Source organism: Choloepus didactylus, chromosome 16 (genome assembly GCF_015220235.1).
Source record: "Choloepus didactylus isolate mChoDid1 chromosome 16, mChoDid1.pri, whole genome shotgun sequence".
NCBI classification, from domain to species: domain Eukaryota; kingdom Metazoa; phylum Chordata; class Mammalia; order Pilosa; family Megalonychidae; genus Choloepus; species Choloepus didactylus.
This window is the reverse complement of record NC_051322.1, coordinates 31124122-31137036: the sequence shown is the minus strand read 5'-3', so window position 1 is coordinate 31137036 and position 12915 is coordinate 31124122.

Genomic DNA, 12915 nt, shown 5'->3' with positions numbered 1-12915 from the left:
TTGTTTTTCTTTTTTTTTTTTTTAACTTTCCCTTCTTTTTTAAATCAACTGTATGAAAAAAAAGTTAAAAAGAAAACAAACATACAATAAAAGAACATTTCAAAGAGACCATAACAAGGGAGTAAGAAAAAGACAACTAACCTAAGATAACTGCTTAACTTCCAACATGTTCCTACTTTACCCCAAGAAAGTTACATAATATAGCAACATTTCTGTGAACTTGTTCCTACTATATCCATCAGAAATTAACAGACCATAGTCATTCCTGGGCATCCCCAGAACGTTAAATAGCTTATCTGCTCTTCTTGGATTATTGTTCCCCTTTCCTTAATTGCTCTCTATTGCTAGTTCCCCTACATTCTACATTATAAACCATTTGTTTTACATTTTTCAAAGTTCACATTAGTGGTAGCATATAATATTTCTCTTTTTGTGCCTGGCTTATTTCGCTCAGCATTATGTCTTCAAGGTTCATCCATGTTGTCATATGTTTCACCAGATCGTTCCTTCTTACTGCCGCATAGTATTCCATCGTGTGTATATACCACATTTTATTTATCCACTCATCTGTTGAAGGACATTTGGGTTGTTTCCATCTCTTGGCAATTGTGAATAATGCTGCTATGAACATTGGCGTGCAGATATCTGTTCATGTCACTGCTTTCCGATCTTCCGGGTATATACCGAGAAGTGCAATCGCTGGATCGAATGGTAACTTTGTATCTAGTTTTCTAAGGAACTGCCAGACTGACTTCCAGAGTGGCTGAACCATTATACAGTCCCACCAACAATGAATAAGAGTTCCAATTTCTCCACATCCCCTCCAGCATTTGTAGTTTCCTGTTTGTTTAATGGCAGCCATTCTAACTGGTGTTAGATGGTATCTCATTGTGGTCTTAATTTGCATCTCTCTAATAGCTAGTGAAGCTGAACATTATTTCATGTGTTTCTTGGCCATTTGTATTTCCTCTTCAGAGAACTGTCTTTTCATATCTTTTGCCCATTTTATAATTGGGCTGTCTGTACTATTGTCATTGAGTTGTAGGATTTCTTTATATATGCAAGATATCAGTCTTTTGTCAGATACATGGTTTCCAAAAATTTTTTCCCATTGAGTTGGCTGCCTCTTTACCTTTTTGAGAAATTCCTTTGAGGTGCAGAAACTTTTAAGCTTGAGGAGTTCCCATTTATCTATTTTCTCTTTTGTTGCTCGTGCTTTGGGTGTAAAGTCTAGGAAGTGGCCGCCTAATACAAGGTCTTGAAGATGTTTTCCTACATTATCTTCTAGGAGTTTTATGGTACTTTCTTTTATATTGAGATCTTTGGTCCATTTTGAGTTAATTTTTGTGTAGGGGGTGAGGTAGGGGTTCTCTTTCATTCTTTTGGATATGGATGTCCAACTCTCCCAGCCCCATTTGTTGAAAAGATCATTATGACTCAGTTCAGTGACTTTGGGGGCCTTATCAAAGATCAGTCAGCCATAGATCTGAGGGTCTATCTCTGAATTCTCAATTCGATTCCATTGATCTATATGTCTATCTTTGTGCCAGTATCATGCTGTTTTGGCAACTGTGGCTTTATAATAAGCTTCAAAGTCAGGGAGTGTAAGTCCTCCCACTTCGTTTTTCTTTTTTAGAGTGTCTTTAGCAATTCGAGGCATCTTCCCTTTCCAAATAAATTTGATAACTAGCTTTTCCAAGTCTGCAAAGTAGGTTGTTGGAATTTTGACTGGGATTGCATTGAATCTGTAGATGAGTTTGGGTAGAATTGACATCTTAATGACATTTAGCCTTCCTATCCATGAACATGGAATATTTTTCCATCTTTTAAGGTCTCCTTCTATTTCTTTTAGTAGAGTTATGTAGTTTTCTTTGTATAGGTCTTTTACATCTTTGGTTAAGTTTATTCCTAGGTACTTGAATTTTAGTTGCTATTGAAAATGGTATCTTTTTCTTGAGTGTCTCTTCAGTTTGTTCATTTCTAGCATATAGAAACATTACTGACTTATGTGCATTAATCGTGTATCCCGCTACTTTGCTAAATTTGTTTATTAGCTCTAGTAGCTGTATCGTCGATTTCTCAGGGTTTTCTAGATATAAGATCATATCATCTGCAAACAATGACAGTTTTACTTCTTCTTTACCAATTTGGATGCCTTTTATTTCTTTGTCTTGCCGGATTGCCCTGGCTAGCACTTCCAGCACAATGTTGAATAACAGTGGTGACAGCGGGCATCCTTGTCTTGTTCCTGATCTTAGAGGGAAGGCTTTCAGTCTCTCACCATTGAGTACTATGCTGACTGTGGGTTTTTCATATATGCTCTTTATCATGTTGAGGAAGTTTCCTTCAATTCCTACCTTCTGAAGTGTTTTTATCAAAAACGGTTGTTGGATTTTGTCAAATGCTTTTTCAGCATCTATTGAGATGATCAATTGATTTTTCCCTTTTGACTTGTTAATGTGTTGTAATACATTGATTGATTTTCTTATGTTGAACCATCCTTGCATGCCTGGAATGAACCCCACTTGGTCATGGTGTATGATTTTTTTAATGTGTCTTTGGATTCGATTTGCAAGTATTTTGTTGAGGATTTTTGCATCTATATTCATTAGGGAGATTGGCCGGTAGTTTTCCTTTTTTGTAGCATCTTTGCCTGGTTTTGGTATTAGATTGATGTTAGCTTCATAAAATGAGTTAGGTAGTGTTCCATTTTCTTCAATGTTTTGAAAGAGTTTGAGTAAGATTGGTGTCAGTTCTTTCTGGAAAGTTTGGTAGAATTCCCCTGTGAAGCCATCTGGCCCTGGGCATTTATTTGTGGGAAGATTTTTGATGACTGATTGGATCTCTTTGCTTGTGATGGGTTGGCTGAGGTCTTCTATTTCTTCTCTGGTCAGTCTAGGTTGTTCATATGTTTCCAGCAAATTGTCCATTTCTTCTACATTATCCAGTTTGTTGCCATACAGTTGTTCATAATATCCTCTTATAATTTTTTTAATTTCTTCAGGATCTGCAGTTATGTCACCTTTTTCATTCATTATTTTGTTTATATGGGTCTTCTCTCTTTTTGATTTTGTCAGTCTAGCTAGGGGCTTGTCAATCTTGTTGATCTTCTCAAAGAACCAACTTTTGGTGATATTTATCCTCTCTATTGTTTTTTTGTTCTCTATGTCATTTATTTCTGCTTTAATCCTTGTTATTTCTTTTCTTCTACTTGGTTTAGGATTGGTTTGCTGTTCATTTTCTAGCTTCTTCAGTTGATCCATTAGTTCTTTGATTTTAGCTCTTTCTTCCTTTTTAATATATGCGTTTAGTGCTATAAATTTCCCCCTTAGCACTGCTTTTGCTGCATCCCATAGGTTTTGGTATGTTGTGTTCTCATTTTCATTCATCTCTATATATTTAGCAATTTCTCTTGCTATTTCTTCTTTAACCCACTGATTGTTTAGGAGTGTGTTGTTTAACCTACAGGTATTTGTGAATTTTCTAAGTCTCTGATGGTTATTGACTTCTAATTGTATTCCATTGTGGTCAGAGAATGTGCTTTGAATAATTTCAATCTTTTTAAATTTATTGAGGCTTGTTTTATGTCCCAGCATATGATCTATTCTGGAGAAAGTTCCATGAGCACTAGAAAAGTATGTGTATCCTGGTGATTTGGGATGTAATGTCCTGTATATGTCTGTTAAATCTAATTCATTTATCAGATTGTTTAGGTTTTCAATTTCCTTATTGGTCTTCTGTCTGGTTGATCTATCTATAGGAGAGAGTGATGTGTTGAAGTCTCCCACAATTATTGTGGAAACATCAATTGCTTCCTTTAGTTTTGCCAGTGTTTCTCTCATGTATTTTGTGGCACCTTGATTGGGTGCATAGACATTTACGATTGTTATTTCTTCTTGCTGAATTGCCCCTTTTATTAGTATGTAGTGGCCTTCTTTGTCTCTCAAAACATCCCTGCATTTGAAGTCTATTTTATCTGAGATTAATATTGCTACACCTCCTTTCTTTTGGCTGTAGCTTGCATGAAATATTTTTTCCATCCTTTCGCTTTCAGTTTCTTTGTGTCCCTGTGTGTAAGATGAGTCTCTTGTATGCAACATATTTATGGTTCATTTTTTCTGATCCATTCTGCGAATCTGTATCTTTTAATTGGGGAGTTTAATCCATTTACATTCAACGTTATAACCGTGAAGGCATTTCTTGAATCAGCCATCTTATCCTTTGGTTTATGTTTGTCATATTTTTCCCCTCTGTCTATTAATATCCTTTATTGTACCCATACCGAATCTCTTTAGTACTGAACCTTTCTCCAAGTCTCTCTGTCCGTTCTTTGTTTCTCTGTCTGTAGGGCTCCCTTTAGTATCTCCAGTAGGGCAGGTCTCTTGTTAGCAAATTCTCTCAGCATTTGTTTGTCTGTGAAAAATTTAAGCCCTCCCTCAAATTTGAAGGAGAGCTTTGCTGGATAAAGTATTCTTGGCTGGAAAGTTTTCTCACTCAGAATTTTAAATATATCGTGCCACTGCCTTCTCGCCTCCATGGTGGCTGCTGAGTAGTCACTACTTAGTCTTATGCTGTTTCCTTTGTATGTGGTGAATTGCTTTTCTCTTGCTTCTTTCAGAACTTGCTCCTTCTCTTCTGTGTTTGACAGTGTGATCAGTATATGTCTCGGAGTGGGTTTTTTTGGATTTATTCTATTTGGAGTTCGCTGAGCATTTATGATTTGTGTATTTATGTTGTTTAGCAGATTTGAGAAGTTTTCCCCAACAATTTGTTTGAATACTCTTCCTAGACCTTTACCCTTTTCTTCCCCTTCTGGGACACCAATGAGTCTTATATTTGGACGTTTCATATTATCTATCATATCCCTGAGGTCCATTTCGAGTTTTTCAATTTTTTTCCCCATTCTTTCTTTTATGCTTTCATTTTCCATTCTGTCATCTTCCAGGTCACTGATTCGTTGTTCAACTTCCTCTAGTCTTGTACTATGAGTGTCCAGGATCTTTTTAATTTGGTCAACAGTTTCTTTAATTTCCATAAGATCATCCATTTTTTTATTTAGTCTTGCAGTGTCTTCTTTATGCTCTTCTAGGGTCTTCTTGATTTCCTTTGTATCCTGTACTATGGTCTCATTGTTCATCTTTAGTTCTTTGAGTAGCTGCTCTAGGTGCTGTGTCTCTTCTGATCTTTTGATTTGAGTGCTTGGGCTTGGGTTATCCATATCGTCTGGTGTTTTCATATGCTTTATAACTTTCTGTTGTTTTTGGCCTCGTGGCATTTGCTGAACTTGATAGGGTTCTTTTAGGATTTGTAAACCAAATGAAGTCCTTATCTCTAATTTATCAGATCTACAGCTTCGTGGGGTACACTTTCTCTAACTAACCAGCAGGTGGCATCCACGAGCCACCTGTTCTCCACAAGCCAGTTCTCCCCTGCTTAGCCTTTTTGGTGAGTGGGGGAGTGAGTCTTGTGGGGTCCAATTGGTGTACCAAGCTTGCGTGTGTAGTTGGTGTTGCCTGCCCTGTATATGGGGCGTGTTTCTGGGCAGTCAGGGAGGGGGGGTGGCCCTAACAATCAAATCTCCCTGGTGATCCTAGAGTTTTAAAGCTGCTGCAATAGTCTAATCCTTCAGTTCAGTCCTGCCACAGTTTGTCTCTGCCAGTGACCCACAAGTCCTTGGTATTGGCGTATGGCTCCTGAGACTTGCAAGTGGGCCCCTCTTCCAGGCCGTGCACCCCGGGTCCTCTGTTGAGGGATGACTGTGCTATGTCACAGGTGAGTGCCGTACCCCCAGGGCAGTTCTGGGCTGCTGGGCTGTGTAGGGAGGCTCCCAGTCTGCTGAAATGATGGCTGAATGGGGCTTTGTTAATTGACACTGCTCCACCTTCCCAACTCTGGGACAATCAGCTGAGGTTGCAGGGAAGGCTAATGTCCACGCCCAGTTTTGTGGTGTGTGCCTGTTATTTGAAGCACTTCCGTCACACTGGGTTGTCTGGGGCAGCTGTGGGCTATGGGGCTGGCGATGGGCAGGAGTGTTTCCTGTCCACCAGGATGATGGCTGTGAGTGGACACCCCCCTTTTCTTGGGAAGTTGTGGTGTTTAGTGAATTTTCTCAGCCACTGGATTATTGCCTTTTGTCTCAGAGCTCTCTTAGTTCTGCTCTTGACTTGACCTGCCCAAATTGCAAGTCTTTGAAGCTTTCTGTATTGGGCTTCTTAGAGTAATTGTTTTAGAAAAAGAAAAAAGGGTTAAAAAAAAAGGGCCCTCCTCAGAGATCTAATGGGTTATTGAAATGCTAATAGACAAAGCAACCAGGGCCATTAAGGAAAGGTCCACAGGGCAGAGAGATCAGCTTTTCTTCGGGATTTGCATATGCGCCTGAGGGCCTGAGCTCTGCCCTTCCCCTTTTTATGTTCACCAGAACTCCAAAACTCCTCCGCTTTTATTTTGGAGTTTTTCGTGTTGTTTTTTTTCTATGCCTGTCTCCTCTCTGCTGGGCTGGCTGCTCTCAGATTCTCTGGTGTCTGGTCTCAGTCTATCTATGGTTGGAGTTTGGATCAGTAGAATGAGTTTCCGATAAGAGCTGCCACTGCAGTTCTCCCTTCTCCTTCTCGGAGCTGACAGCCCCTCCTCCCACGGGACTGAGCCTGGCAGGGAGGGGCGCGGGTCCCCTGGCCACAAAAACTTACAGATTTCGCTGATCTCAGCAGTTCCACGTTTTCATGAGTGTTGTATGAAATATGCCCAAAGTCAGATTGCTCTGTGGTGTCCAGTCCATGCAGTTCCTGGCTTTCTACCTACTTTCCTGGAGGAGTAACTAAAACATACAGCTCACCAGTCCGCCATCTTGCCCCGCCTCCTATCCCTAGATACAATTTTAATATATTATTGGTTGATGTAAATTTTTGTTTCTGTGGCATTTTTTTTGTTTTGTTTTGTATTGTAGACTTCCACATTCAATAAAAATTCCTGCTTCTGCTAGGTTAAAAGTGATTTTAAATGAAGACAAACAGATAAAACAACCGTCTCAAATAATAGTAATAATAATAATCACCAATGATTAAGCACTTACATATGCCAAGCATTGCCTTACACTATCTCAGATCATTTGTATTTGTTTTCTGGTGCTGGGTAACAATATTACCAGAAACTTACTGGCTTAAAACAACATGCATTATTCTATTACAGTTCCCGTGGGTGAGGAGTCCAGGCAGGGCTGGGTCCCCTGGATTGCCGCCATGGTCCGGGTTCTCCCTGAAGACTCGACTGGGGAAGGAGCCACTCAGCTTTGCCAGCTGTCGAATGAGGACCTCAGTTTCTGGCTGGCTGTCAGCCAGAGAACATCCTCAGTCCCTTGCCACATGGGCCTCCCCAAAGTGGCCAATTGCTTCGCCAAAGCCAGCAAGGAACAGAGTCTGCCAGCAAGACGGAGGTTGGTGGCTTATGTAACAATCACGGCAGTGATATCCAGCTACCTTTGCTGTAGCTGTGGGTAAGAAGCAAGTCACAAGTCCTGCCCACCCTCGAGGGGAAGGTGTCACACAAGGATTTGAGCAGGAGGTGGGGCCATCCTACTGTCTCTGTCACAATGTCTCTGAGGTGGGTAGTTCTATTCTCATTCTACAGGTGAGGAAAATGAAGATTAGCAAGATTAAGTAACTTGCACAAGGCCACTTGGGTAGAAAGCTGTAGAGCAGGGATTCCAGATAAGGCCTGCCAGGTTTGAGGCTCACAACCATTGAATTGTGATTCCCTGAGTTCAGCTGGGGCTGCTCGGTCTGGAGGAGAGAAGACTCAGAGGTGGGATTGTATTGACGGGCTTTGGGGACTTGGGTTTGCATGTGGGTGAGGGCACACACTTCTGTGGTTCTGAGGTCAGAACTAAAATCAGCAGGTGGAACTATCAGGAATAGATTTAACTTCAACTAAAGGACTTTGAACATTTAGAGTGACTTGAGTAGAATGGACTGGCTGCCTCCTGATGTGGTCAGTTCCCCACCCGCATCTGTGGCTCGATGAACTCTGCTCAGGATAGTGGAGGGGATTCCACCGTAGGATGGAGACAGGCTGGGTAGGTTTTAAGATCTTTTCAGAAGTGGAGAGTCTGTATTTCTTAGAGGATGCTAAGGGTGGGCATTTTAGAATCCAGGAACCAGGTGGAGGAGATATCCTGGAAGAAGCTGAACTTTATGCCACTTGTGAATATATCCAGACCTGAAGACAACATGCAGAGGCCCCCAGAATGCCTCCCCTTTTCCCCACTGACAGTTTGTCCTGCGAGTAAAGGTCAAGATGATGGCAGCTGTTCCCACGTGGAAGTGCCTTCTGAAGGTTTCAAAGAAACTTTTCTTAGAGTTTATTATCCCGACTATGCAGATAAGGAGGCTGACCAACCCAGGCAAAGAAAGCGGAGGCCGCTGTCCCACTATCTCTTGGCAGGTCACACTCAATTCTTTCCAGCTCACATCAGCTGGGGTTGCAACAGCTCCCAGCTATAGTGTATCCGAGTTTGTCACCTGATGGTGGAGACTTGGCCATTTGTAGGCCCAAGACCAATGAGCTGAAGTGCACAACTCACTCCACTATTTACTGCCTCCAGAATAAATTCCTTGTCTCACTGATAATTCTTTTGCATGTAGTCGAAATTCTGCTAAATTTTATCAGTTCTGGGACAATGTGTATCCCTTTGCATAGAAGAGTAAACCTTTTATTTATTTATTTTGCTGAATTACTCTACCTCTATGAGCATCTGACATAAAGTCAGATCAACCCTAGTGGAAGCTTTCATATTCATATCATCATGCTAATCCTGCCAAATGGATTTGGAGTTGGATTCCGATAGGTGGCAATGCCCTATGGGTCAAAGGTTTCTTCTCGAATCCTGGTTCAGCTGATGCATGGTTAAGGCTTTGCTTGTTGTTCACCATCTCTCTGGAAGAAATATAATTTGAAGAAAACAGGGAGAGTGTGTGTGTGTGTGTGTGTGTGTGTGTGTGTGTGTGTGTGTGTCTTACAGGATTGGGAGTGAGTCCCACTTTTCTTGGTCTTTCTCCCACTGTACCAGCTAGGCTGGTTTTCTGACTCTCTTCCTTGTATGTCTGGGCCTTTGTGCCAACTGATGCCCTTGCCAGGAAAGCCTGGTCCTTTTGTGTCATTTAATGGACAAAGCCCCAACTAGGGAGTCAGGAAACTTGACCCCTGATTCTGGCATTGATGTGCTGGATCGCATTCATCAAAGCACCTGGACTCCTTGAACCTTCATTCCCAAAGTGTAGTAGGAAATATTTATTGACGCAAACTGAGTCCATCTATACAGGGGAGAAAAGACCAGCCTGAGCTACCGCTCTGCTACGTGGTTGTAAGAATTAAATGACATAACAGACATTAGAGCAGGATTCTTTTTTGATGTCTACCCACCATCGGTGCCCAGGACAGAGCCTTCTGAGATAATCCGGCCCACAGTGCCTGCTCTCCTTCAACTTGTCACTTTTTGGCTTTTTACTGCTTTGCTTATTTATGATCTGTTTATATGTTGTGTTTTATCCACTCTTCTTGTCCATAAGCTCCTTTTCTGCTCCTTTGTATCTCTTCAATGCCTAGTGTGATGCCTTAACATATCTGGCTCTGTACATCTTTGTGGCCTGATTGTTTAATTGAAGATGGGATACGTGGAAGGAAGCTTATTTTAGGGACCTTAGGTTTGAGATCATTTTATGCTCCTTTTCATGGTGGAATGAAGGATGAATAACACAGTCTGAATGAATAATTCAGTGTGTCATGATTTTGGAAGGAAGTAAAAAGAAGGCATCTATACATGTCATTTTCAATCTTCTTGACTTGAATTGCCTGATCTTATTCAGTCAAACAATGGAAGCTGGGGACAATCGTTGAACTTATTATTTGGTTCTTTGAGACAACGTAACTGAATGATTGACTGTCTTTTCTTCTCAGCAAAATTTGCTGCCAGTAGAAACCACTACTGGTAACCAGATTGAGGCAAAAGGGATACTATCTGGTGAGGAAGCAGCAAAATAACAACATCTTTATTTTTGCCTTATTGGTGTAACTTTCTTTACAAAGAAGACATGGAAGAGAAAGGACTTGGAGAGTTGGAGAGGAAAATGAAAAGAAAATCAGACTGTAGGGAAAATCCAGGATGAAGCAAAGAAAAGTTCAGAGAGTAGAGAAAGTGTCCGTGGGAGGCCCCAGTTGGGGTTTTTCCCACCCACGGGGAGAGGACCAGCCACTTGCCTTCCTCCCATCTCTTCCCACCAGTGTGGGGTCAGTGTCTGACCCCAGCCTGGGTGACTGTCAGCTCCTGCCCTTTCTCCAGCAGACCCCAAAGCGTCCCCTCACCTCTGTTTGGGCAGGACAGGGCAGTGACCCAGGGGTGGTCTCTTTTTCTGTTGTTCCTGTTTTAACATTATTTATTTGTGTGTTTGACCAGCCATACGGGTGCATGGTAAATAATTCAAAAGGCTTGGAAAGTAGCTATAATGAAAAGCGAATCTCCCTCCCACTACTAACTTGTTTCTCAGGAATTCTTTCAGAGATATTGTATGAATATATCAGCATATTCTCTTCAAGAACATAAAGAGTAACATCCTTCATACACTTCACATACTTCTCTATACCTTGCTTTTTTCTTCACTTTTCTATATCAGGCCACATAGATCTATGGAATTCTTTTAGTGGCCATCTGGTACTCTTCTAGCACACTAAGCAGACCCAGAAAGATAAGTGTCTTTTGCTATTGCAAACTATATTGCAACACACCTGCCTACACATGTGTTTCTGAAGCAGCCCTTTTCTTCTTTACACCCAGGACTTCCCAGAACTCATGCTTCAGGTGAGCTCAGTCATGTTTCCTTATACATTTCCCATTCCTCCGGGTCGTTCCCTGCTGTTCCGCTCCTTCCCGTGCAGCACTGCTGCCTCCCCTGCGGGCTAAAGCTCTCCCTCCAGCGAGAACTTCATTTCCCTTTGGCTACCCGAGACCTGGCTGAATTGGTCTGTGTCTGCCTGTGTGTCTTTATCCCACCCCAAACGTGATTCTTCAAATTCAGCCAGGCTCGCCCTTTGTTAGAGAGAGCCCAGTTTTTCTAAGCATATTTCAGAGGAGCAGCATTCAGATTCAAATTTCTCCTGCACTTGGCTGCAGTCGAAGTGACCAAAAAGAATAAATTGTAGCCAGACAGGGCACACAATCATCCAGCATGGTGGAGGGTTTTGTTGGCGGCAAATCCTGTCACCAGGCAGGAAGGCATCCACCCCACGGCACGTCCCAAGGGAGGCTGCGATAGACAGTGAAGCCTGGGCCACCTCCAGGCCCTGGCAATAGGTTCTGGCGCCTAAGTGCCAGTGTGAGAGAGGGAGGGGCAGCCGGAGCCGGAAGAGGCAGGGAAGGGCAGCTGGACATCATGCCACTCAGTCCTGCTTTTAGCAGATGAGGAAACACCAGGTCTGTGCTGTGTCTGTTAGCCCGGCGGTTCTAAACTTTTAGGGTCAACAAATGCCTTTGAGAATCTGATGAAAGCTTTGGCCCCTCTTCCCAGCAAAAATGAAAATCTTTCAGACACCGAAAATTTTGGAGACACTGCATGTGTTGTTTGGGGTGGTGGGGAGAGAGGATATTCTGGGTAAGAATTAAATAAGATAATGCCTGTATCAGTTTTCTCTCAGAGCGCTAAACAAATGCCAGGCATTACTCTGTTCTTCACCTGGAGGGCTCAGAACAAAACATTCCTCCAGGAACCTACATTTAGCTGGGCTTTCTTTTAAATCATAGCATTTCTGGAAGGTGCTGGTTGGAATATGAACACTGAATACAGCCCCCTTTTCTGTGAGGAAACTGTCCCCCCACCCCTCACTGATCTAAAGTGTGGACAGTAAACTGGAAGTTTTCTAAGGATTCCATGCACTAATGGCCTTGCCAAAGTCTCCTCTCCAAGTCGAAGGAACTTTTGGGCAGGTGGCCACCAGCTCCCTGCCTTCTTAGCTCACCTCTTTCATAAGCTCCAACGTGCCCTAGCCTGGCTTTTTCAGGAGGGCTCCTTGGTCTGGATTGGAGGACATCCAGGATTCTTCACTGCTCTTCTGCCCAAGGTGTTATCAGCCCCTGGGGGACCATCTTACTGCAAAGGCTGTCAGCAGTAGGAGCTTTTACTTTCAAGCAATGACCTAACTGGTTCTTTTCTTAATACAAAAGAAAGACTATTCCATTCTATTCTACTGCCATTCTGCTGGGGGCACTTGGCATTTTTTGTTTAGCACCCCACGGCTGGTTGTTTTGTGTGTGTGAGTGTGTATGTGCACATGTGTGCACATGCATGTGAACTGGTTTTTTGTTTCCCGAATCATTCTATTGCAATTACTTCATCATATTCAAATCTCCTCACACTTACTAGTGCTCCAGTTAGTGGGCAACAGCCTGGGCTTGCAAATTGTTACGAAATGAGAATTTAGTTAGTTAAAATATGTGTCACAAAGGGATATGATCTTTATTCTATTAACTTAATTTAATTTTTACATTTTAAATTATGAAATATTTCAAGAATACAGAAACATATAGAAACATGTAATTGACCTTCACATACCCCATCCCCTTGACTTAACAAATGGGTAGCATTTTCCCATTATTACAGCAGAACTTTCTCTTTTTGGTAGTAAATAAAATATTAAAGACACAGCTAAAGCCTGATGCTCTCACTCCTTCTTGCTCCCTCCCCTCAGGAAAAGCACATGTTTTATATTTTCACTACATATGTGAATGTGGCTATAAACAATAGAAGATATTGTTTCATTTGTTTTCACATCTACTAAATGGGGTAATACTGTGGGCATCATTTGCAACCTTTGTTTTTCAAGGTGTAATTTCATTACACTGTGTTTTCGACATTTATCTGTTGATCAATGAAG